Here is a 27,820-nt window from a genome sequence, read left to right as displayed (position 1 = left end):
GTATTTCACTAATAACATGAGATTAATGCAAGGTGACGTGCTGTCACCTATTTCATTTCATTTATTTATGAACGGTTTTTAAATGAATGTTATTGAAGAAGTTGTATATCATATGAATGTCAATATATAACATTGTGTTCATTGCTGTATGCAGTTGAATAAGTCTTCATCTTATTCTTTGAGACCGTCATAAGCGTACGAGACGGGGGTGGGTGGGGGTTGCAACTGCCCCTCTAGTACTGGAGGAAAACCTGAAAATCGGGCAAAAATGATAGAGATTCGGGAAAAACAAAATGTGCTTTCCACGATTGTACCTTCAAAATTAGTTTAGCAGTGATGTTAATATGAATAAATGTATAGTTATCCAGATTCGGAAATTTTTGTCTAATTCGGGCAAAATCCAACCTGCCCCCCCCCCCCCCCCCCCCCCCTACAAAAATGGGAGCCCGTACGGCTATGCAGACCGTTCACCGTCTGTAACAATTGTCCGACTGTTTATAAGAATATTTCAAACTGATTAACGGATTTTATATCTCATATATATATAGACTTCCTGTGTTAATGGAAAAAGGTAACAGGTTTCCTCATAAGACTACACGGTCAAAATTTAATGTTTGAAATTGAATAGCCGATGATTAATTAATCAAAGTGCACTAGTGGTGTAGTTAAACAAAACAAACTTTCCTTACTTTGTTGTAACTGTCCAAACGCTATCGCAGTGTTTTTTAGAGGAAAGAAAGAAAGAAAGAAAGAAATGTTTTATTTAACGACGCACTCAACACATTTTATTTACGGTTATATGGCGTCAGACATATGGTTAAGGACCACACAGATTTTGAGAGGAAACCCGCTGTCGCCACTTCATGGGCTACTCTTTCCGATTAGCAGCAAGGGATCTTTTATTTGCGCTTCCCACAGGCAGGATAGCACAAACCATGGTCTTTGTTGAACCAGTTATGGATCACTGGTCGGTGCAAGTGGTTTACACCTACCCATTGAGCCTTGCGGAGCACTCACTCAGGGTTTGGAGTCGATATCTGGATTAAAAATTCCATGCCTCGACTGGGATCCGAACCCAGTACCTACCAGCCTGTTGACCGATGGCCTAACCACGACACCACCGAGGCCGGTTTTTCAGAGGAATTTAACAAATGTATTTGTTTTAATGGCAACGTGTAATGTCTGTTTCTGGATACGTTTGACTTCTAGTTATATATAATACGTTAGTGTAGTGTATACTGTAAATGCCCCTTTTAAAAACTGCACCCCTCCCTAGAAAAATTCTGTATCCGCCCTTGCGGAAGCCAGCATCAACCGGCCTTGATGACTTAACCAGTGCACCATCGTTGTCATAAAACTATTTGTAAAGTGTTATAAAATAAAACAATCGTGATTGTCAATCGTTTTTTGCCAGCCCAGCCGACCGTGACAGACTGCCAGCGACTGGTTGTAAACTCAATCAAGACGAGGACGCTGAAATCGTCTTCATTTTCACGCTTCACTGATCATTGACATGGGACGGATACATTTGACAGAGGGTGGGAGTGGGGGTGGGGGAAGGGGTGGGGGTGGCTGGTGGAGGTGCGAAATATTACAGACATTTAGAAAAGGGTGTCACAAAATGTAGTGCGCACCGGCCTCAGTAGTATAATGGTTAAGCCATCGGGCTTAAAGCTGGTAGGTACTGAGTTCGCGTCCTGGTACCGGCTCCCACCCAGAGCGACTTTAACGACTCAATGGGTAGGTGTGAGGTCACTACACCGAATTTTCTCATTGACTAACAACTAACCTACTGTCCTGGATAGACAGTCCAGATATCTGAGTTATGTGTCCATGACAGCGTGTTAGAACCTTAATTGGATATGAGCAACAAAATAGCTATAAATGAAACGAATGAACTTTAGTGCGAAAATATTCATAAGAGATGTTCAGCGCCTGTATAATAACAAGGGGTGGGTGAGTAGGTTACATACCCCATGGAAATTATTTGTGTCCTACCGTACATATATCTGCGTTGAAAAAAAGAAAGAAAATAAAGTTAGAAAACAATCATGTTACATTATTTAGAACTTTATTTTTATTTGTTTCATTGTAAGGATGATTTATTATTATTATTATTATTATTATTATTAACAGTCGAGTATCATATTTGGAACTTTCGTTTTATAAGTTCCATTGTAATGATGATTTATTTATATTTTTGTAAAACTAGAACACATTGTAGAATGTTTCGCTATTGAAAACCTCCCAAACAAAGAGCCTTTCTTTACAACCGGCCGCATTTCTGCGGACTCCTTTAGATGCTAGGACGCACTGCAGCTGGCGTATCTTATTAGCTCCGCTAGAGGTCGCTGGGCGTGACGTCACTAAACGCGGCTCATTCAACTCGCAGAAGGCGTACGAGTATGTAGCTTGTGTCTGTTCTAAACGATGGGATGTTAGTGATGGTTGATTTTTCGTACATTTTGAACGGATTTTACGTGTTGTTGGTGTACAATTAGACGCTGATGTAGCCCGCTTCATGATATATTCGACTGTGTGTAGCTGGAAGTGTTTACTCCATCAAGGTAAGGTTTTAATCGCACGCGCCTCTTGTTTTGCATAGCCCAGCATTGTTTATCAGACGATGAGGATTTCTCCAGTCCTGTCCACAGATGTCAGCCATCTGTATCCAGCCAGTGTTTACACACAGAACGGCCCTTGTTCTCACAGACCACTCGTCTCTTTGAGCTTTTACAGCCCACGTTTAAATATCATACACGATTTACAGTACAAATGGAATTTAAAAAAAACACCTTTAGTTGGGTTTATTAAACTCAGCCTACCTGTCAGTTCCAAATAGTAAATATTCCTAATTATGTATTAACTAATTTTAAACATGGACTATACAGAGTTAGTACACTATATTACTGTACACTTCACCACACTAGCAAATATTCCTATTTAAGTCTTTAATATTCAGAAAAAACGTAGAAAATGTTATGCTTTAAATACTGAATTTAAAATGTTTTAATTAAAAAGTTTCATTGATGACATTGAATGGTAGATGTACATATAGACATTAATAACATTTTACAACTTTTATTATTATTATTTGTTAAATAATACATGTATATATAAATGAAATATTTTATTATTCGCTAATTGCATTTAATGCCCAATGTATGCGTTTTTAAATTATCATTTTATTTTTTTATTTTTTAAATAAATGACCAGTTATAACTTCGTTACTGTGGTAGTATTTTTAAATATCACCAGCAACAATGTAGAAAGTTTAATTTCAAATGTGCTTTGTTGACACGGATGTGATGTAGCCTTGTTTGTAAACATGTCTGTTTGCTGTAAACATGGCTCTCATCTTCGGCTTGTCTCTTTTTACAATGTTCAGGTATTTCATTCCACGTTTCATACCTGTCACTTTTAACATTTCACACCGGCCACAACCATCTCACGTCATACAGTGAGAATGTCCACCCTGAACAATGATTGGTTGATTGAATAATAGGATCACGAGTAATGGGATTTGGCAGAACAACACGATGACGCCATGGGTAACCATAGAAATACGGTTCCCACAGAAACGCTCGTTCTACAATGTGAATATGTATGTAAAAAAAAAAAAATAATAATAATAATAATAAAAAAACCCAATTAATAACATAAACAAACTGTAGTGTCGTGTACATGGGCGTATGGGGACTCTTTGATTTTGGGGGGCTGGAGGGGTTGATTTGCCCGAAATTTTACCCAGATAAAAACTGCCCGAATTTCCCCCACTGTTTTTGCCCATGGTCGTGTAGAAGGAAGAAAATTCAAATGTTTTATTAAACGACGCACTCAACACATTTTTGTTTTACGGTTATGAAGTGTCATGTAGTGACGTACATGTTTAAACCAGTAGTCAGTGTCCAAGCTGTCTGGCGGTAAATACGAATTGAAGTTCAAGTTAAATTAAGTTTAGTACTCACTAACTGCTAAATCATTAATGAGCCTGTATTGTTTTGTGACATGTTGTTCGACTGATGAAACACTGCATGTCAAACAACAACAAGGTTACTTAATTCCACAGTTGCATTACACTAGTAAAATGCACAGACTTTAATTATCCCCCCCCCCCCCCCCCCCCCCCCCCCAACAAACAAAAAAGAAAAAAAGTAACCAAACAATCCAGATATTGTATACTTCAAATGAACAACACTTGCAGATTTTTGTTTCGTCTTTTAAAGATTAACACGTACATTTTCCGACTGGGATGAAACGCCGACTAATCTGCTTGAATAATGAATTACATTTGTACACAGTCTGTTTTGCACACCTTGGATCACTCAAGGTGCCAGTTCCCTGTATGCCCCAGCAACGAGTGTCCGGGTCCCCTCCGATGCCTTGTATCATTATTGATCCAGTTCCCTTTGCGTGTTGCACTCTCTCAAGAAGAACTGTTGTGACAAGCGACACCATCGACTCGTAAATCGCTAACTAGTGTGTTCTTTTCTCCTTTGTTCTTCATAGATGTGCTTTAATGGTTGAGTTACTTTAAAATGGGATTAACAGTGAAGGGTCCCCAAAACCCGTTTGCCACAAAACAAGGTAAAAAAGGCTGAAAGGGAAAACCATTAGATAAGTTTCAAAAGTTGTCACAATTAGACCGGAACTCGTGTTGCGTTTTGACTGATTTGCGTTACGTTTGTCATGCTCGAATGGTGATGGTGCTCTCTTTTTTTTCTAGTGCTCACCTTATTTTATAACTAAAATGCGTGGCGTGGCTACCATTGGCTTCGTAGCAGTTCACATATAGTAGTTTTGTTTTCTCACTCATATGTCTACCAGTTGCTGTCGCTTCTAAGCAGTTCACATCTAGTCATGTTTCTCCAATACGGTGATGAAAATAGTTTGATATACCTTAGTAAGTTACTTCCATTGCTTGTTTCATTCTTATCGACCTCACCACACAAAACTAAAAAACCCGGGCCTGATACATTCATTTGTATGGCCACTGTAAAATCATGTAGTAAACCTATTTGCATCTATATAATATAACCCCCCCCCCCCCCCTCCATTTTTTTTTACTAAAAGGTCCTCATTTATTATTGCCAATACGTATGCAGTTTGGATTTACTATTACTGATTCTGTTATTTCGATTATAAAAATCGGCTCAAAACAAAAGGGTACTTTCGTATGCAAATCTATGTGTATGACCAATGAATTCTCAATCAATGCAGCAACACATAAATCAAATGTGTACATTATAGAAGGTAATTATGGAACAGTAGTGTGGTATAAATGTGAAATCTGCATAATATATTGCTTCGGACATCACATCAATTGAATTCTGATGCCGAGGGCTACGGTAATGTGTAGTTAAGTTTGCCCAAACTCCGCCTGAAGGTACCAAACGAACTGGTTGTATTACTGGGGTTTGTAACAAGGCAATACGAGTTTCCGTCTCAGGGCTGTTTGCTGTTTGGTTCAAGTTCACATCTGATGACTTTCCCATGCTGATGGGTCAATGGGTTGAAGGTTTGCAGTGGTCGATTAAAACCAGCCGTCGCACATTCTTAAAATCAGTATAATCCGAAACGGGGCAGTTCCGTACCCAGCGGAACGAAGTGAGACATGCGCTGTTCAATTTTATTCTCATTTCGTATCGTGTTACGATCTGAATTTTACCTTTACCGTTTGTGAGGCCAGTTTTTCTAAATAGTATGTTCTCACCCAACTAAAAAAAAAAAATCGATTTTAAATTTTAACATGCTTTCGTGACCTTTTTTTTTTTTTATTATAAATCTTCTTTAAAATAATATCTATCGACCGAACCATTATAAAAATGACGCGTTTCGTGACAGCGAATCCAACTTTTCTTTCGTTTCTACTTGAACATTTTACCGGTGTCCTTCAACACGTGTTTATGTCCAAGCTAGTGTGTCATGGCACATCCTCCAAATTCTAATTCATCTTCCCTATCAATGAGTGATTAAGCATCTAGCTTTGAATACACGTATGTACCTCACCCGAGCTCGTCTGAAATCTCAGTACTAGTAATTAAAAAGTTGGCTTTGAAGACACATCGATGTGTAAATTTTTTCTTTGATCCGTCTTGTCATATTCGTGTAAATTATTTAACGAATTCGATTGCATCTTCTTTTAGACGTTAGTGGAACTCGCTGAAGAAGCCGTCTGTCTTGAGACGCCCCCCTTTTTATGGTCTGTAGTCGACTAATCAAGAATAAAATCATCTACGTTATGCAACCTCCGGTCTTACTGTACACCATTCAGCGAATTCTAATAGTAGATTTTCATGTCTTTTGTTGAAACATCTAGTCAGTATATCCTATTAACTAGACATGGTTATATGTAGATTTAATTACTGTACCCTGCCCCTCTTTCCTCCGTTTTCGATAGATGTCACTGAGTTCGCCCCTGTCCTTTGAAATGGATGTGGGCCATTAATAGTTTATTGGTTTAATCATTAAAAGTAATGTTTTTGACATTTCACACCATAACCCCACTTTCCTCTTTAGACGAACCCGATGAATTTGAAATACAAGTTTTGCAGCTGTGAACAATTTAAAGTATTCAGTGATAGCTGTGGATGAGCAGAAATTTAAATTAAATTATCTATTAAATTCAAAATGTTGCATAATCAGTTATTTTCTAACAAAATATCAATTATGACATGAAATTATTTCGCCAAATTAAGACGGACAGAAGGAAGGAAGGAAATATTTTATTTAACGACGCACTCAACACATTTTTTACTGTTAATGTTGACGGAGGCATTTGATGTATCAGTCGTGGTGCACTGGCTTGAGCGAGAAATAGCCCAATAGGCCCACTGGCAAGGATCGATCCCAAACCGACCGCGCGTCAAGCGAGCACTTTACCGCTGGCCTTAGCCAAATTAGATTTTAAAAAATAATTGGCAACTTTGACGAGTGCCATAGTTAGACCTGTTAAATATCTCACGGTGCTATTTTGTATTTGTGAACTACATCTGGACAGGCGTGTTTTTGTCGCAGTGGTAAGCGGCTCATTAATTACTGACATTCACTAGATGTGTAGACAATACAACCTGCCACAATGATACATGTACGCGTCCCAATCTCATGTTTTCCCAAATGCTGCGTGAAGCACACATGCTCAGTGCTGGTAAAACGTCTGTATTCTTGACAGGAATGTCTTGAGACCAGATTGTAAACCTTTAAAAGGCCCGTGGGGGAATGTTCAAGTGGGGAACAAGAGGTACGTCCGGTTCTCCTGGGATACTCATATCTGTAGGTGTCGAATGTTAGTAAAACCCACTGTTCTCTTCCCGTGCAATCTTATATATGTACAGCTCTAATATAGATCGTATATCTTCAAGCAATACTCGCTTTATATAGGGCTAGAGCGCACTTAGTATTGCAATTATCAGTTTGTACATTTGCAACAACCAAACGGTCGACAAGTACTGTCTAAAATACACCTTTTTAAAAATCTGACACAAGAGACCTTTAGTTTGATCATTTTAGAAATGAAATTCGTGGTATAAAACTTACATGTTAGTGACTAGTACAAACACGCAGGAATATACAGCCCTATCAAAAACAGTCAGCCAGTTTGGCATAGGGGTGTCGGTCTTGTTCCTGTAGCGATTGTACTAGCCACCAACAGATGGGTTTACTGTCATGTGTCAGAAATAATTAAACCAAAGGTCTTATGGCGTCAGGTTTAGACATCTGCGTGTATTTTAATCGCAATATGTGGGTTAGCGTATTGTTGAATTTGAAAAAGAAAAACAAAAGTAGTGTTGCATTTATTAAATTAATCTCTCCACGTCATCCTTCCTTCTATTGTTATTATTTTAAATTTATGTTTTGTTGTGATTGGTGATGCACTTGCCCCATGTTCCTAAACCTTCGGAAACAAGACTTGCTTCCAAACTCAGTTTGAGACACGTTTTCACCTCTAGTCCAGATCTTAACAGTTTTGTAAGAAGGGGACATGCTATCTGCGTACATCGCGTGTCCGACATGTCAGCAAGGTACTCAACTCTGAGAAGGCGTTGTCAGCAAGGGAGATAATTAACGGTAATGAACGGCTGAGGACGAGAGAAAGATTAATTCCGTCAGTGCCATGGAATCTGTGAGATTTATCAGTGCGATACCCCGTGTTTGAGTCGGAGGACGACGCCGCCTTGCGTTCACACCTCTAGAGCCAGAACTGGCGTGTTCGTACAGATCCGATTCCTTCTGACGTTTTCCGCCATGATGAATTTGTCAGCAAATCGACCTGGACAGCTCTGTTCCTGGTCCTCCACAATTCGAACGGTTCCACCCAGGCGGACATTAATCGCGGACACGTCTGCTGGCACCCACTGGGACTGATGTATTCGTCGTGTTTGTTTGGCTCAACTCGCCGTGAGAGGGACTCGGCAAATTTAGTCCTTTCGCCCCGAAAACTGTGATTTATTACGGAAATGTGTCCTGGTTTGTCTCAATGAGTTACGGGTTGCGACCCCGAGGGTTTTCTTCCTAGTATCTGTACATCTCTATGCTGTACAGAGGAAAATAAGCTTTGATCAATGCTCGGTGGAATGTGTTATACCAAATGTTATGCGTCCACTACTCCACAGTGAGACGTGGTCAGGTTAATAATGTGCTAAACAGTCCGTCTTAGGTAGCTTGATATTATCTTTCCCAGACCAAAGGCGTTTATAATATTGGCTAAAGAAAGAAACTTCCATTCTAGCACATTTTTACGAATAATAAAAACACAATAGTATTCTTCTGTTAATATCAATGTATATTCTGTTCTCAGTCATGTTCTGAATCATATTATTTTTACAAGTGAATTTGATTCGCGTCATTCTGACTTTATGAATGGGACATTTTTACAGCTGTCTACACTATTTTTACATAATTAGATAATTTTGGTTTGAATGTAAATGGTATTTTATATACTTTTGTTTGACACACTATAACCCGATTTATTTCTTTGTAATGGGGCATCGTTAAACATTCATTCATTCATTCTTATCTGTCACAAAAAAAGAAAAGAAATATAAATTAGTATAAACAGGTTTCATATTATGTTAAAAATAAAAACAGTGGTTGTTTGATTTAACACGCACGTAGATGTAGCCATTTTGCCTTAGTTTAACCATTTACATTCCAGTGGTATGGCTTTGTATACTTCTTAATGCTGGCTGGAATTCCTCTACTAACCCCGCCTCATCACTAATGGGTGCCAGTCCACCCTCACTTGGTGGTGTGATCAAAGACGTTAGCACGTCATTGACCAGTGAAATGTAACAACTAACTTAAAAGATGCCGACCGAGGGTCTCGTCTTGAGTGTAGGCGTGAGCTGGCGTCTTAGAGCAGCTTTTGTTTGCGTGACGTCGACATCTCGTATATTAGTTATATTAGTTATATAGGTATAGACTCGCAGTGTTATGTAACGTCATCTTCACAACTAGCCGCTCTACTGTTTGAAACAAATCTGCATGTAGTGATGGTTTTTAGTAGGTTGGTACCACTTAACATGAGAGAGAGAGAGAGAGAGAGAGAGAGAGAGAGAGAGAGAGAGAGAGAGAGAGAGAGAGAGAGAGAGAGAGAGAAGGGAGGGAGGGAGGGGTGGATGTGAGGGAGCAGCGAGTGGGTGGGGGGGGGGGGCAGAGAGAGATGGATGGAAGGGAGAGAGAGTGATGGGAAGGATGGAGAGAGAGACGGGATCGAACGAATGAAGGGATATTTAAAGAGGGGAGGGGTATGACTACTATGAGATATACAAGATATAGATTTTCCAGTTGATTGTGTAACGAGGAACAAGTCTATTTAATTTTTCAATTATTGTTATATATGGTTGGTCCATCAGTGACCCACATTTACTGGTGTACAACACGACTTGTACAAATTGTCCACCTCTGTCCTTTTGTCTTCCAATTCCATTCTCCTTACCTGGACCATGTAGCCAGCTGGCTTTCTTTGCAAGGTCCTACAATCGGACGCCGGAGCATGACGAAGTCCAGGCTAGATGTGCGTGTAACGGTGTTTTTAACCTTAATCGGATGAGGGCCGCCATGCGGAAACCTAGATTGATGAATAGATAGCCTGTGCTGTGGGCTGATTGGATTAATTTAACACCATCAAGCCTAGCGCTCGCCGAGCCCAAGTCAAGCAGTCCAGATAATTGCAGCACACTGTCCGCATTGTTCACTTGCGGTTTACCACACAGGCGGCTGGATACCGTCACGTCGTCTTGTTGGAACCCTTTGCCTAAATAATGATGACTTACACTTGCTTTGTCACTCGCTATCTAGAAAGAGCGTGTTGCAGTAGCGGATTTCCTTTTCCCTCTCCCTTTCTGTCCATCCCCTTCTATCCGCTTCCCCTTCTCTTTCTTTCTCTCTCTCGTCATTAGTTTTTCTTTGCCTGTCGCGTCTATCGTCAGTCTCTCCCTCTTCTCCCTTTCTCTCTCCCCTTCTGTCTTACCTGTCAGTCGTCTCTCTCTCTCTCTCTCTCTCTCTCTCTCTCTCTCTCTCTCTCTCTCTCTCTCTCTCTCTCTCAAATATGCATAGCCCAATGGTAGCGCTTGTCTGATGCGCGGTCGATCTAGAATCGATACCCGTTGGTGGTCCCATTGAGCTATTTCTCGTTCCAACCAGTGCAACACGACTTGTATATCAAAGGCCGTGATTATGATACATGTATGAGCTACCCTGTGGGGTGTTGCATATAAAAAGATCCTTTGCTGCTGATGGAAACGTATAGTGGGTTTTCTCTCTAAGACTATATGTTAGAATTACAAAATGTTTGACATCATATAGGAGATGGTTAATAAATCAATGTTGGGTTAAACAAAACAAACTTTAAACTTTCATACACAAGTAAAACATGCGCACATGGCATGTATACGTTTCATGTATGTATATAATGGGAATAGCAGTGAAAAGGTATATAAATGAAATAAAAGTTCGGCACTGTGCAATTCAGTGACATGCCTCGTTAACTAAACAAGTAAACTGGGGATACAGTCAAAGCTCCAGTTTAATAGGCAGAGATTAAAAGTGCCACCTTCGACCATTTGGTGTTTAAAACACGTGCTTTTTCTGCTCCGTAAGGCATAGGGTAATGTGCAGTAAACGGAGAGAGAACACACGAGCTGCATTTAAGCGAAACAAATGTCTTCCACATGGTTTTTGTGTTCATGCATTGCCATAGCTCGAGTGTTCTGTAGCCGTGGTCTACACTACGGTCTAAATTACAGAGTGTAGACCGTAGCTAGAGGACACTGGAGCTAGAATTACCAGTACAAACTTCGTGGTGCTTTATTGCAGGTTCCTGTTGAAGTTAGTTTGTTTTGTTTAATGACCCCACTAGAACCCATTGCTCTATTAAACATTGACTATCGGATTTGGTACTGTCACACGTGGTCTTCACAGAAAAACCGCTACATTTTCCCATTAGCAGCAAATGAGTTTTATATGAATTTTCGCACAGACAGGGCAGCACATACCACGGTCTTTGATGTAGTCGATAAAAAAAGCACAATCATTTATTAAAACTAACTGATTAATATTTTGCATTATGAAATGGGGATGTCTTAAGTGTTTAAAACGGGTGTCTAAAGCATAGTTTGACAAAATGACTACAAACATACTTCTAATACATACACATGTCTTAAGTGTTTAAAACGGGTGTCTAAAGCATAGTTTGACAAAATCACTACAAACATACTTCTAATACTTCCCAACACCCCAAATACAACAATGTAGCATTTCAACTTTTGTTTGAACCATAGAAAAGATAGCTAATATGCCATTGGAAATCGTACGTGCACAAGATGGCGTAAAAGGGCTATTTCTGTGTCTTGTCCACTGACGTAACCTTTTAAAACGTCTACGTCAGGACTCGCTTGGAAGCCATTTCTAAATAATATGCTTGTTTGTGAAAGAGATGTTTGCTTAACGACTACCTCACCCATGGCCGTGTTAAACGCTGAAGTAGCCATATATTTCCTTGAATTGCATAATAGCAGTCATCCTGACTTTTCGATTAAGTGAAACTAGTAAAACACTATAGAACTGTCACCTGAAATTACCCGGCGTTTTGGTTGTTTATCTTGCACTGTTTGCTATTCACTTAATCTATCTCAGGTTATACAACTATTTGTAAACTCATGTTTCCAAGAGAAAACCCATCTTTAAATCCGCTAGTAAACCTGTCATATAAATAAGGATGAAACCATCGTTTTACGGTCAATGGTTTCGTTCGTATTAAAAGTGACGTCCTCAGCTCTTTAATATTTAATGTTCTTATAACATCTAATGACCTTTTCTCTTCCGTATGACTGTCCACGCAAATGGAAAGTTAATTTGCTCCCACTGTGTCGTGTTTGAAATGGGAGTAATCCCCGGTGACGCAATTCTTACAGAACCAACTCGGCACATTACATTTTAAACAAACACGGTTGATAGATTCAAAGTCATGGGCCATTTGCCGGGTGACGGTGCTGGCGCGAGTGCGCATGTCATTCGGATGGGAAGGCGATACGTCATGGCGGAGATCCGATACTCTTGTTTCGTGGCTATCTTGTTTGAGCCCGTCTCTTATCGGTTGTTTCGGGGATGAATAAAGGCTTTTATGATCTGAATGCCTCTATCCGCAGCAACGTGTAATTAGAGGCTCCCACAAGGATTTGCAGGATCCTCCTATAAATGATTTTAAAGTTTTAATATATAACACTGGGATGGCTCTTGGGCAAGGGCTTAGCGTTGTAAAAGGTTCCATGACACGCAGCAATAATTATCTGTATTGTAAAGACAAAGTACACAAACTAGACTGTTAGTCAGTCGTTCGTTTTGCCAGCTCCAGGGGAGAAGGTGATCATCACTATTCTCAAAATTAAACATTGTCTGCATTTTCTAATACAGTAAAACATTAGTCCCTAGCTCTAGGCGGCCGTGTCAGAGTTCACGTGAATGCAACACGTGGGAGAAGAGCGGTAATACTGCAGCGCCCCCTGGATGGACGAGATAGCCCCTTCATCTCTCATTAAGGGACGATAGCACTGCAGGGTACTGTTTGTTGCTGGATCGAACCTCTTGGGCGACTCGTGTCAGACAGGAGACAATGTGATGTTTTCACATTAATAAGCCGTGACGGTACGAAGGTTTATGCAACGATGATCTCCCGAAACGTGTCTTGAAGAAACAGAAATAATTAGTTCTGTTCGCGGAATGGAGGTTTTGTGTAACAGCATGTGAAAACAAACGAAGTTAATCCTCTTTCATATTTGTAAACATTTCAAGGGGCACGCATCCATGCGTCTCATGTACACGATTAGTGAATAGAAATCGGTGTTGATGTTTGTCACCATTTTACTTCATACCCACAAGTGTTGTCAGCTTTCAGTAATCATGTGTTGACTTACTGTCATCTTTATCCCAAGAAATCTTTCTCTGAATATGCCTTTAAGCACATTTAAAATGTTGAATGCCTTAATAACATTATGAAATGTTGCATACCATAGTTGTGTTTCAGGAATTCTTCTTACGCGACATTTTTGTTTCAAGAATTTCTTCTTGAAGTCACAGGACATTGCGAATGTACGTGAGAAAGGTAACTTAATGTTACGTATTGGTTATTTCACCACGTCACACACGTCACTGAACGAGAGGTCACAGGACATTGCGAATGTACGTAAGAAATGTAACTTAATGTTAAGTATTGGTTATTTCACCACGTCACACACGTCACTGAACGAGAGGTGAGTTGCATTTATACTTGAAAAAGACATGTCTGTACGACACATCGGCACATTTTATACTACTGCTTGGTCTCGATCGTGTGGGTAATGTAAGAGTATATGAGGGAAACACATGTGACTATCATGTAGAGGTAGCCTATGTGATCATATGCACTCTGTCTATCTGCTGCGGCCTCTGGGATGGGGAAGGGAGGATATTGAATCAGAACAGAACTTCATTCACTCAGAAGACCATCGGTATTATATTTGAGATGAATCCGTTGAGTAAGGGTCGACTCTTGAAAACTGAAGCAGCAATATATATGTGAGAGAACGCCACGAGAACCTCCCTTTGAAAGGGACGTTTACTCCATCCAACCCACCCCATTCCTAACCCATAAAAACCGCTAGCTACGCAGAATGGCGCTGATCATTGCAGTGAAGCCATGCGAACTTCAGTCCCATCTAGTACCACAGGATCGTATACAGTTCACTGTCAATGCAAGTTACGCCGTATAAACACACCTTTACATAAAGATTACTTGTGGTTATATGAGAAATTACATTCTCCATTGTGCCGTATAGTTTCACTTAATTAGCTTGTTTGTTTGACAGAGAGCGTATAGAAAAGACTTCCAGTTTGGATAGTTTGGGAGGTCTTAGTTTTTCTACAGCGCAGCGTGGCACGGGGCAGCCAGACACTGCTGTCACAGTCGTCGGTTGTAAAGGACAGGACAGAGTCACCGAGAAAAAGCCGAGTGTTCACGGAAACCAATTCACCTACGTTTTGGCATGTGTCACTTCTTTGATTGAGCACAAACGGTACGACCGCAGATACGATCTCGGTGTTTTAGACCAATGGAAGGTGCCGTCCTTCCTACCAGCCCTTCCTCGCGGAGGTTATATCATCTCTTTCACACTTTAGGTGTCGGCTTGTCAGAGCTGTAACTGTCTCCGGCCGTACCCCGGAGAGAGGTGGGAGCCACCGGCACTGCAGTGGTGGGAAAACTATAGGGTGACAAGACCTGACTTTGGACGTTTTGTGAAGGTTCGGGAACAGAGATCGGAATCTGTTAGAGGGATTAACACAGACATGGTGGGATTTCCACAGTAGAAAACACCAACTTTAACAGATATAATTTTCACTCCGATTCAGCCAAAGGCATTTCTGGGTTACCTAATCGTTTGTCACATCAAATTATTTATTAAAATCAAGCCATAGTTTGTTATTGACTCACTGAAAGCATCAATGTATCCGGGTAAAAACTGGATGTTTAGGAGCAAAAATCCTTCTGTTATAGGGGCACCCCTAGTATTGTAGAATTCCATTCACCTATGATCAACCAAAACTACTTTTTGTCAGTACCTCAATGAGGGATAAACAATGATCATACGTTGTGGATATAAGAACGGTGGATATATTAACATAACATTAGTAGGAACCGGAGGGAGGGGGGATGTATTTCGATACACAGGAGAAAACTACAAGAACTAGTTTAACAACACACTCAACATTTTATCTACAGTAATAGGAAAGAAGGAAAGAAGGAAATGTTTTCTTTAACGACGCTCTCAACACATTTTATTTACGGTTATATGACGTCGGACATATAGTTAAGGTCCACACAGATATTGAGAGAGGAAACCCGCTGTCGCCACTTCATGGGCTATTTTCGATTAGCAGCAAGGGATCTTTTATATGCACCATCCATAGACAGGATAGTACATACCACAGCCTTTGTTACACGAGTTGTGGAGCACTGGCTGGAACGAGAAATAGCCACAGTAATAAGGCGTCAGACAGATATTGAGAGATGAACCCCGCTGCCGCCACTCCATGGGCTACTGTTTTTGATTAGCAGCAAGAAATCGTTTATGTGCCCGCAGGCAGGACAGTATTTACCCCTGGCTAGAACGAGAAATAACCCAAATGGCCACATTTGGCAGATCGTTAACAGAAGTAAAACAGACATTGGGTATATGTTAAAATTGTGGCGATCTAGGCTCTTACTCATAATCCGTTTTTAAAAATCAGCAGGCCCCCCCCCCCCCCCCCCCCACCACCACCACCGTCACACCTTGTGGAGATATTGTTCAAACCATCTAGACAAAAATAACTTTAAAAACACAACATCTAAACTGACATTTCCCGTTATTTGAATATAATAACGACCGCGGTTTTCCCCGAATTGTACTGTGAGTGAACTTTAAAGCCGTCTGTTTTGTGGTGGTATTGGATAGGGTCATGACTTCTTGTTAGAAGTCTTTTGTAAACAACACGCGACTGCCGATAAAAATGGATTGTTGACATTCCTGTTTACCTGAATTTGAAGAGAAATCACAAAAGATAACTTTAAAAAACTGAACTATTAAACATTAGACTTTTTCGTTTATTTGAAAATAATAATGACCGCGCTTTCCCCCGAATTGTACGGTGAGTGAACTTTAAAGCCGTCTGTTGGTGGCAGTCTCCGATTATTACATAGGGTCATGACTTTGTGTGAAAACAACACGCGACTGCCGATAAAAATGGATTGTTGACATTCCTGTTTACCTGAAGAGAAAAGACTTCCGAGAAATCCATTCTCTTCAGATTTCACCACCATCGTCGTCCGGAAATAAGAAAAGAAAAGAAAAATCTCAATACAATAAATCATAATATCAAAATGTGAACAGTGATAGAAATAATGTAGTATACAGTAGTGCTCCGTTATTGGGGAGGGGTGTGTGTGTGTGTGTGTGTGTGTGTGTCGGGGGAGGGTTGGGACGCAGCCTAGTTGTAAAGTGCTCGCCTGATGCACGGTCGATCTGGGATTAGGCTATTTCTCGTTCCAGCCAATCCACCACGACTGGTGTATAAAACACCATGGTATGTGCTCTCCTGTCTTTGGGATGGTGCATATAAAAGATGCCTTGTTACTAATGGAACAATGTGCGGATTTTCTCTCTAATGTAAGAATTACCATGTTTGACATCCAGTAGCCGATGATTAATAAATCAATGTTCTCTAGTGGTGTCACTGAACAAAACAAACTTTAACCTACGTTGAAATTCACTTCCAGAAATAAGGAGACCCGAATGTGAAATCGTTATATGGTATTAAACGCAAACCTGATGTCCACAGTTCTTTGGCTATTTTTTGTTTGTTTGTTGTTGTTGTTGTTAGTTTTTATCTTTTTGAAACACATTTTAAAGGAAAAGAAAAACATTTTTTAAAATGTATTTCAAATTATATAATGGCATGACCAATCATACTGCATGCATGTCCACTTTATTTCCTCACAAAAAAATAAAATAAATAAATAAATAAATAATATAAAATTATATAAAATTATATAAAACTGTGGACTGCTCTAATTTTTTAATACAATGGACCCAGTCAGTTCGGGTAGTCCGCTCTCAATATACATCATACTTGTGCCCAGGAATTCGCTGCGATCAGGGAACGCGGATGAGAAGTAGTTCTCTCTTTCATCCCTCCTGTGTTTCATTGTTGGCTCAAATCAACACAAACTGGCGCTTTTCTTTGTGGGAAAAACACTAACATCACTTGGCTGTAATTTGCAAATTATAGGAGAAATTAGCCGATAATTCAGACAAAAAATCAATTTGTTACGCTCGTGTTGTACCGTGTCGGCGCTTTTGAAGATGGTGTGTTGTGTTACTTTAACTAGCTAAAATAGACCGATTCTAAACGTTTGGCCTCTGGTTATAACGGAAACCTAAACACAACCACTACTCGCGTATTCTCTGATTGTGTTGAGGTGTAGAATGTTTGCGGGCTACGTTCTGTAGTGTTTTTTATTGTACAACTTTCTTATGAGATAAACTTGAAGACTGCAGATGCGGTAAATCGCGAAAGTCCTTAATTACAAGCCGCTAGTAGTTTACATACTCGTAGGCCTATTGGAGAAACGTTGTGACGATCTACCCCCTCTCCCCCGCCCCGGGTTATGTAATGTATTAGTACGATATCGCTGACCTAGTGTATGGAATGGGTTCAGTTTGAGATATTGTCATGGTCGCCGATACCATGTGATATTTGAAATAATGTTAATGTATTAAACGGCAAATATAGATATAGGACATTAAGGGCCAACCTATACTAAATACACGCGCATAAGTACACTTTCTCATCGAGTCAAGCAAGAACATTAATTACATTTATGTTTATTTCAAAAAAAAATTGTGTGTCTTTAATGCAAAAAAAGTGCCCAGGAGATGGTGAAAATGCCCCCAAAGTGTTGTGTCTACAATGCCGTGCCACATTCCTAGGGAAAACACTATACAGTGAAATTAGTTTTAACTGGGTTGCAAAAATGGACATTATTCTGTGGACATTGGGCAGTAAAACTGAGACTCTTGGCCTCTCACATATATGCTATGGATGGTTTATGACCGAGCCGTTAATGGTTATTTAAGAAGTTATCTGTGAGACTACTTGGGTGGAGCTGACATTGATCCAAGTATTTACTTATTGGACATAAAAAATTATTAAATTCGCATCAGTGCTTTTTAACTGTGGACTATATTCTGTTTTTTCCATGGCATTTTTTTTTAGCTGTGGACATTTATTTTACAGGGTTCAAGATGCTCATTTTATGAATTCTCCACCACTGCTAAAAAATTATAAATTAGCTTTTGTTGGACTATGCTAGATTTTTAGTCAAATATATCTCCTAGAATGTCTGATATATAATATTAAATATAATAAAACTGAATAAAATTATTTTTAAGTAACTGATGTTTTTTTAATAGTTTTTTTCCTCAAAGTTATTTGTGCTATGGGCTAGAGGTTTTTGAAATGTTTTGTTAGACACCAAGTCTGTGGAGCAACATAGATTGTTATACATGACTAGCTGTTGGCAATGACATGTTACAGATAGTTGTTAGACACCAAGTCTGTGGAGCAACATAGATTGTTATACATGACTAGCTGTTGGCAATGACATGTTACAGATAGTTTGTTAGACACCAAGTCTGTGGAGCAACATAGATTGTTATACATGACTAGCTGTTGGCAATGACATGTTACAGATAGTTTGTTAGACACCAAGTCTGTGGAGCAACATAGATTGTTATACATGACTAGCTGTTGGCAATGGCATGTTACAGATAGTTTGTTAGACACCAAGTCTGTGGAGCAACATAGATTGTTATACATGACTAGCTGTTGGCAATGGCATGTTACAGATAGTTTGTTAGACACCAAGTCTGTGGAGCAACATAGATTGTTATACATTACTAGCTGTTAGCAATGGCATGTTACAGATAGTTTGTTAATTTGTCTAGCGGTTGCCATCTTACGGTTGGTTTATTTGTCTGGCTGTCAGCAAGATCAATTAAACCATCTCTGTGAGGAGCTGTTAATCGAGCAGGGTCAATCAGAGATCCATCTGTCTTGTGGGCTTCAGCAGGCAGCACCATGCACTGTGCGACTAATTGCAATCTGCACTTGTCCCTCAGCCTGCTCTGTCAGCCAGGATGGGCATCAGTCAAACATGGCAGCTTCCTCCAGGGACGCTCGATTAATGGACTGTATTACATCTTTATAATTCTCACATTGCTGGCTTCAGGGCAACCTTTAATAGCACTGACCTATAGTTATTAAGCAGTGTAATACAGTTTGGGCTATTACAGCTTTTTAACTGTTAAACTGGACTTTACATATACTTTTTGGCAATTCAATCATTCAGTATTGGCAGATCTAATGTGTTTCTGGTCATCGACATCCTGTTGTTTGTACATGTACTAATAACTGAAAATGCATTTAATGCGAAATGGAAACGGTATGTATGTTTTTCTTCCAAGATGCAGGCACTGTTATCTGAAGTATTTTACTGCTGTAAATGTTCTTTTCAGATTACTTTTCAAGAATCTACAGATGTGAATAATACAATTTAAACTTTTTGTGTTCAGATCAGGGATTCGATCCCACAACTGACTTAACTCATACCTGGTAAACAGATATAAGACTGTAGCCCATGAGGCCACATAAAAGGGCATATCATTTAAGCCGTATGGAACTTATAATAGTGGTAGTAAAGTATTCTAATCAAATCGAATACAATGAAGATTGTCAATCTGTTGTACACATTTGACATATACATCATGCTTTATACCATCCATCCACTGCTGAGGATTTACTGGTTGAATAAATCAGGAACTGAAAGGATCCTGACATTCTGGATCATTAGTCTTGTAAATATTACCTGCCATTTTAACCAGTTTTGTCATTGGAAATATAAAATCATGTTTAAATATTTAATGAATAATGGATTAAGTTTTAGGATGCACCGATGAACTGTTTTTAATGAATCCTCACTTCCTTGTACATTTTCTACAAGTTATGGCTGTTTGTATCCCTGTATGGGTTCCAGTCCCCAGCTTGGTGGGGAGGCCATTACATCAATGTCTTTATTTCTAACCTTTAACTGTTGACCTTTGACCCACAGTCTGCACAGCTTGCTTTAATTTTAATTGGATATAAGTGTGAAAACAATATGCTAATATGAAATGAAGAAGGGTACCCATCCTATTTGCAAACAGAAGAACACCAACTGTGTTCATGTGTAAGTAACATCATCAGCAGGTGTAGAGGAACCGGCTATATGGTGCAGTGGTTAAGCCATCAGGCTAGCATGGTGGGTACAGAATTCGAATCCCGGTACCAGCTTCCACCCCAAGCTCAATTGATGGGGAAGTGTAAGGCCACTTCACCAACTTCTCTTACTAACAACTAACCACTAACCCACTGTCATGGACAGACAGTCCGGATAGCTGACGTGTGTGCCCATGACAGTGTGCTTGAACCGTAATCAGATGTAAGCGAGAACATAAATTGGAATGAATTGTAACTTGTGTGGGATGGGATCTAAGTGAAATGTGTTTTGTTTAATGACAACATTGATTGATACCCTGTGGAATCGGACATGTTTTCCCTGTACATTCAAGTCTGTGGCATGTCTGTGGGGAAGTGCATATAAAAGATCCCTTTCTGCATTATCAGTAGAAGTAGCCTATTTGTTCACAGCATGTTTCCATCAACCATATGTTGAACATCAAATAGTAATAGTTAGAAACAGGCCGAGATGTTGTGATTCAAATATTTCCTTCCTTCCCACAAAGCCAACTGTGGACAATATATCACCATTCAGTAGATGATCGTTTTGGTTTTCTTCTTCAACTTGATTCTAATCCATATTCTCTGCCTTTAACACCTTATGCAATATTTAGCAAATAGAATTAGAACTTCAAAGTGCTAGGAATCCACTGGTAATCCATCTCTGACAGGCCGGTTGGCCAGTGCGATTAAATTACCTGTAACAAATTGCAACAAAAGCCAATAGCCTCGAGGCTGACCAATCATTTTCTCTGCAGGATGTAGCCCTGAAATAATGACCAGCTCCACCACAAGGTGGCGCTGTACACCTGTGTGTGTGTGTGAGAGAGAGAGAGGGAGAGAAACCTGTTCCTAAACAACAGCCAGAGAAAGAGACAATTTACTGCTATTTAACTGCTTTGTGTGGAGGACATTAAATTCAATTTATTGTTGTCTTCAACACTTGAGCCCCATAGGTCATAATGGCCACCAGCAGGGAAGTACAATATTAAACTGTTTTAAAACTGCTGTTCCAAACACTGTCCCCAATGATGACCCTTAAAGCTGTGTTTCCAGGAGATGGGGACAAAGCCTGGCTGACTGTTTTATTGCTGCTAAAACAGTGATGACCCTTTTTTATAGGGGATTAATTATTCATAATCACCACCTCAGACTCCTTATTTAATATCTTGTAGAAAATTACATCTCCATAAATTCCTCCATAAACGGGTTGACCGGCCTATGTGACACAAAGTGGCCTTGAATATGTTAATTTAGACATTTTAATCCGGGAATTAGGTCGCCACAAACCACATATTGTCTCGTGGATTTGATGAAGATGTGCACTGCGTATTGACAGGTGGGATTTAGCTTGGTAATGGTTAAAAGTTTGTTCTGTTTAACGACACCACTGGAGCACATTTCCCCTGGAAAGAAAATGGATTAGATTTAGAATTATGGTTAAGAAAATCATACAGTAATGATAAGAGTCATTAAGTTGGTCAACTTAAATAAAATAAAATCTGCGAATTTTTTTCTGAAACTTGGTTTAAGGTGTTCATGAAAAAACCTGCTTCAGCACATATGGTACTTCTACTCCAACTGAAAATAAGTTACATGAGTTGATGTGATTTTCAATCTCAATATGTTTTATATGTTTTAACATTATATATTGATAAGTTACATACTAATTAATCAGTTTTCCTGTGACTGGAATGAATTGTAAAATTAACATGATTAATATATGTAATGTGACTGGTTACCTCCCTTGGAATTGTGAATTGTATGTGGCTTACATGTGAAGTGGTTGATGATTGTGATGGGTTATCTCCCTTCTGCACACAGTGTGATCCTTGCAAGTGGCTTACAAGTAAAGTGGTTAATTACATGTGATAAGTTACTTCCCTTACAATATTGCTGTTCTTGATGTGGCTTACATGTAAAGTGGTTAAGGCATGTCTTTTCTCCAGGCATCTTCAGATTAGTGTGGCATATACATATCGCTTTACCTGTTTCCAAGGAAAGTGTGGTATTGTGTTTAATCTGAAATTCATTACAGATGCGAGTGACAGCGGTACTGTGTGTAAGTAGGGATTCATCGCCAGTACAAGTGACAGCAAAGAATCATGGTGGCAGACTTGGTGAATGTTATTCACAACTGGAAGCCTTTTCGATGGTTAGAACTTACATATGCAGTGCAAATGCAGTTGCAGTTTAATGATTTTTTTTCATCCGGTTACATTTTAACTTAGCATCAACTACATAAAATCAAATGGGTCTACCTGATGAGTCTCAGGTCACTGGATCGATTCCACCCAGAGGCTCCCATCTGTTATGGTACCGGTGTATTATCCATCCCAGTCATTGATTCTCTGTTATGTCTGCTTTATGCAGTGTGGCAAGTGGGTTATTATTCAGCATCTGTATAGTCATCAGACCTTGCCTTGAAGCATCTAGCTTTTCTAGTGGTTTGCTAACCAGGCTAGGGATTTTCAAAGCTTAGCACTTAGGTTGTGACATCACTTCAGCACCCGCTATAGTGACGTCATAGCTTACAATTCTTTTACGATTCCGTAGGCCAGCTAATATTGCTTCGAAAATATGGGCCCAGATAGCTTAAAAAAAATTGAGAACAGTCATTAATTGCTGTTCTAAATTAAATTATGTGGAGCCATTTAAGATATTACCAACCTGAGCATTTATATTTTTTCCTTTGTAGAACTGGGTGGGGTTTTTTTGGGGGTATATAATTCAGATATTAAGGGGAGCTAAAATTACTTTCCTTGATCCAGTCTGGAGCCAGAGTGATAGCTCACCTTAATGGTCCGAGTCATCTGGTTTGACAAAGGGAGATAACCCACCTCAAGTGTGATGGGTTGTGGGATCAATTGCAATGAATGGACTCCACAGGTTCTTAGTGCTAAAATCACCTCAGCTGTATGTCAAAGTTGAAACAATATTTTGTTATTTTCACATTTATTTGTAATAAATAACTACAAAATAATCGATCCCACGCATAATCTTTCCATAATTAACCCTAGAATAATAATTCTAAAAAGTCTTATACTGGGCGACAGAAAGTAAAGGAATTTTGAATGGACTTACTATTAAATCATGCAGCATAAGGCTCATCTGTCCAACCCATTTTATTGCACAAAAGCAGCCAACAATGTCCCAATGACATTTTCGAGGTTTATTACTTTTTTTCATCTGTGAATTGGTTACTGTGGCCATATGTTTGACCAAACGTTTGACCAGTGAATAGCTGTGCTGGAATTGTCATCACATTCCTCCCTTCACACTTGAGTTTTGAGAGAGGACCGGACATTGCATGAACTGTGGCCGTGTCTGGCATTAAATTACTTCATTACATACTGAAGCAGCTTGAGGCCAAACATCTCATGTTGACTGTCTATTGTATCTGTAACCTTTTGTATCAGCAGTGTTACCAAAACTCTTTCAACATGAGCGCTTTACCAGTAATATTTATGTGACGTCTGCTACTCCAAGCAGAAGACACAGAGAGCTACCACATCTGTCTGTTAAGTCAACACAGCATACATCTCCCTTAAAGGCCCCTGTCTGTTTCGGGTAGGGCACTACTAGGGGTCACAGCTGGCTTAGCGTTAATAAAGTAAGGACACCACGGAAGCCAACAAGGGATTAGCTGGATCTGGATGGTGTTTGTCCAGAGACTTCCAGTGTTTGTACATGCTTTCCTCTTGGCCAGGAGAATGGACACATTTTGTTGAGGGATATTGTCCGGTGCCGGGAGGTCTTCAATATCTGTGTGAGGTGCAGGTGATGTCCAGGGTATGGTCTGTCGGGCTCTTTCATCGCTGGTGTTTGTTACACACAAGTAAATATTTTTTAATTAAAATTGATTCATGTTTTGCATCCAGTCCTATGTATAAGGAATGTTTACATACAATGATGTTTTCTCTTTATTTCATACTTTGTTTGATACCAAAAAGCCGATGTATTTTTGTGCTGGGGTGTTGTTAAAGCATTCATTCATTCCTTTATGACAGGGGTCCCCCAAGTATACATTTGTGGATGTAGTGATTAGTGAAATACAGGATGCGAGTTTATTGGAAATATTAATATTTGTTTATGCTAGTTGTAGTTTAATTAAAATGGACAAAGGTGTTATTAAGCATGTATTCGTTGCTCGTTATAGTTAAAAACTGCTATGTTTGTACAACATAGTTCTAGCTCCTGGCATATGCTGACATTTACCTGTTCATGGCAGATGTTAATCACCTCATACTGATTTACACTCGGTTTGCTTTGTAAATTAAGTATCAAATATTTTATTTAAAATGTGAAGATGTTTGTTTACACTGGGGTGTTGTTAAAGTATTCATTTATTTGTTTGTTTATTGACATATTTGTTCATTTATTAATTAATCTATTCACCTATCCACCCATCCACCCATCAATTGAGTTGTACAACTGATTTAAGAAGATACTTTGTTACAAATATCTCCAATCAAGTCTGTTGATACATTTGATTTAGAGACAGCAAAATGTGAGTAACAAATTGGCCCACTGTCGGTATTTAACAATTCATATATGAATGAACGTGACAAGGTTAGTACCACATTCCAGTATCGCCATTTATTGATGCAGTGATGCAACCGTGTGCAAACATTGTCACAGATATGTTTACAATATAAATGAAAGCACAACAAATTCTCAACATTTCCAAATATATTAATTGCTGCCACATGCTGTTGACAAACTACCTCAAAGTGTTAAGAACAACAGGTCCTGGGCAATGTGAACACAAGATAGTGGTGTCAGCACAAACAGCCCGCAGACCAGCCCAGGGAGAGCACATGCTGAAAGATAATTGTTAGACAGTGGTGAAAGGGGGACAGAAAGCAGACTGTACCAATGTGTGCAGCATGCTGTCTTGTTGTGCTAGATGGAAGCACCTGAGGGTTGAAGTCTTTCAGGTGTGTTCGTGCACCTGTGACTGGAAGTGTGTGTCCACACACGTCACCTACTGTAGACAAACGTCCATTCACCTCACAGGAACTGGTGCGTCAAGACAATAGAACATTATCTGTTCCTGCTTCTTGTTTTTCTCTCTCTCTGTTTTTTTAATCCATGGCTTTTGCTAGAAAGGGTCTTGCTTAATTAATGTTTAGAAAACTGGGAAGTTATTGAGGTTTTCGTTTTTTTATTGTCCATACATTTTCTGATGATTTTTAAAAATAAAAAAATCTCTTTTAGCTGACTCCAGTGTTTTAATAACATTATACAAGTTCAGTGATTTTTCAGTATGTGCTATTAAAATTCTTTGTGTCAATATGTGCAAGCTTTACTCAAGGTTTACCCTATGGAGTGCCAATCACTCACCTGGAGCTTGGGACAGTAGTTTATCATTTGTCTGATATTTTCAGACCTTAAAGCTGGCAGAATGGCTAATTTAGCTATTACTCCTTAATATATTATTAAACCATTTTCACTTTGGTCTGTATAATTGAATATTTATTAGCTGCTGTTTGAAGTATTTCATTGGCATGCACTATATCATCTTCTATCTGGGTTGCGCTAGGACTTCCAAGTTCTCATAGTATTACATTATTTCCCATTCCAACCACAGATGGATCCATGGTATTAGCAGCAATGAGGCTTTCATATGAAGTTTATCACAACAGGACAGGACATAATACAACCGTTAATATAAAAGTTGTGGGGTAGTGGTAGGGATAAAGTATTGATAGGGGTGGGGTACTGATAGGGATGGGGAAAAGTCAATGGGTCCACCATGGAGGTTTGATCCTGCAACCCAAGCATCTCAGTCAAGTACAATATCAACTGGGCAAACTCCTGCCCCTGCCATTGAAAGTACTTCCCTGGTGTATTTCTAAATCTTATGTCTACGGTAAACTAGGACCAAGATTAAGTTTCTCCCTATAATTGCATTTGTTTCCCATTCCAACTCAATATCCCTGGTATGAGCTATCAGGGACCTGACTGTGTTGTCATACAGTTGTCTTTGACCTCAAGGCAATGGAAATAATGTAGGGGTTTCTTCTCTAAGACTATATGTCAAAATTACCAAATGTTTGACATCCAATAGCCGATGATTAATAAATCAATGTGTTTTAGTGGTGTCGTTAAACAAAACAAACTTTAACTTGACCTCAAAGTTGGTTCATATACCATAGTTGTTGGGTTGTTGCACCTCAGACGAGCACTCGACCACCAGCCTACTCCCTGCTTCTAAGATATTTTTTGAGTCTTTGAGCGACTGACATCACACCTGAAACAGGGGCGGGACATAGCCCAGTGGTAAAGCGTTCGCTCGATGCACGGTCGGTCTGGGATCGATCCCCGTTGGTGGACCCATTGGGCTATTTCTTGTTCCAGCCAGTGCTCCACAACTGGTGTAACAAAGGCTGTGGTATGTACTGTCCTGTCTGTGGGATGGTGCATATAAAAGATCCCTTGCTGCTAACTGAAAAGAGTAGCCCATGAAGTAGTGACAGCTGGTTTCCTCTCTCAATATCTGTATGACCCTTAACCATATGTCTGACACCATATAACCATAAATAAAATGTGTTGAGTGCATTGTTAAATAAAATATTTCTCTCTCACACGTGAAACAAGCCTATTGTACCTATGTGGTGGTTAACTGTCTCGTGACATGTCAATCCCCAAATGAAGACTTCCATCATCACAGTTGTCAGTGTGTCATGTAAGACGGATGACCCAGTCTTTAAGTATGATATGTTATGACATGTTGACCCTAGTCCTCACCAGGCTTCTGACAAATGATATCATCATATATTTTTAAATGTAACCAAGTTGACCCAATGACTGCAATTGTTGTATTTATAAATACTTAATGAAAGTGGTCTTTATAAAATCCATTGCCATTGGTTACTTTGAAAATATACTATTTTTGTTATTTAGTGCAATGATATATGTTACCACATGTATGCATTCTCTTGTTATAACCTGTGATGAGCAACTTAACAGGCAACTTTACTATCATTCCAACTCCACCAATCAAATTCTAAATATTTGTTTACCAGTTACCACTCTCAAATCATGTTACACAGTTGCCACTTTCAAATCATGTTACACAATTACCACTCTCAAATCATGTTACACAGTTACCACTCTCAAACCATGTTACACAGTTACCACTCTCAAACCATGTTACACAGTTACCACTCTCAAACCATGTTACACAGTTACCACTCTCAAATCATGTTACACAGTTAACTCGTGGATTAACTACATGGAAGAGTGCATATGGTACTGGATACTTGTATTGTAATATTAGTGTGTACAGAAGGCCATATTAATATTTAAAATATGGCCTCTGTTGTCTGTTTTAAACCAGCAATCACTGCTGAAGTACATGCATGCGTATATAAAATATTGTATATAATTTATAACCACTTGTTGAGCTTAACTTGTAACTCTTAAGTTGAGCTTTTGAGTACTCCTTGTAGCTCTTAAGTTGAGC

At 39.4% G+C, this 27,820-nt stretch overlaps 1 protein-coding gene across 1 annotated transcript in view; it reads left to right on the top strand.

Annotated features, from left to right (window-relative positions):
- The first annotated feature begins 2,134 nt into the window (after positions 1–2,134).
- The window catches only part of LOC121382596, a 62,114-nt gene continuing 36,428 nt past the window's right edge, over positions 2,135–27,820 (top strand). Inside the window, exon 1 of the mRNA XM_041512110.1 lies at positions 2,135–2,567. The gene's annotated coding sequence lies outside the window, so the exon portion shown is untranslated. The remainder of the gene's footprint in view (positions 2,568–27,820) is intronic.

Source organism: Gigantopelta aegis, chromosome 10 (genome assembly GCF_016097555.1).
Source record: "Gigantopelta aegis isolate Gae_Host chromosome 10, Gae_host_genome, whole genome shotgun sequence".
NCBI classification, from domain to species: domain Eukaryota; kingdom Metazoa; phylum Mollusca; class Gastropoda; order Neomphalida; family Peltospiridae; genus Gigantopelta; species Gigantopelta aegis.
Note: the sequence above shows the minus strand (reverse complement) of the source record. Positions and strands in the feature narration are given on the sequence as shown.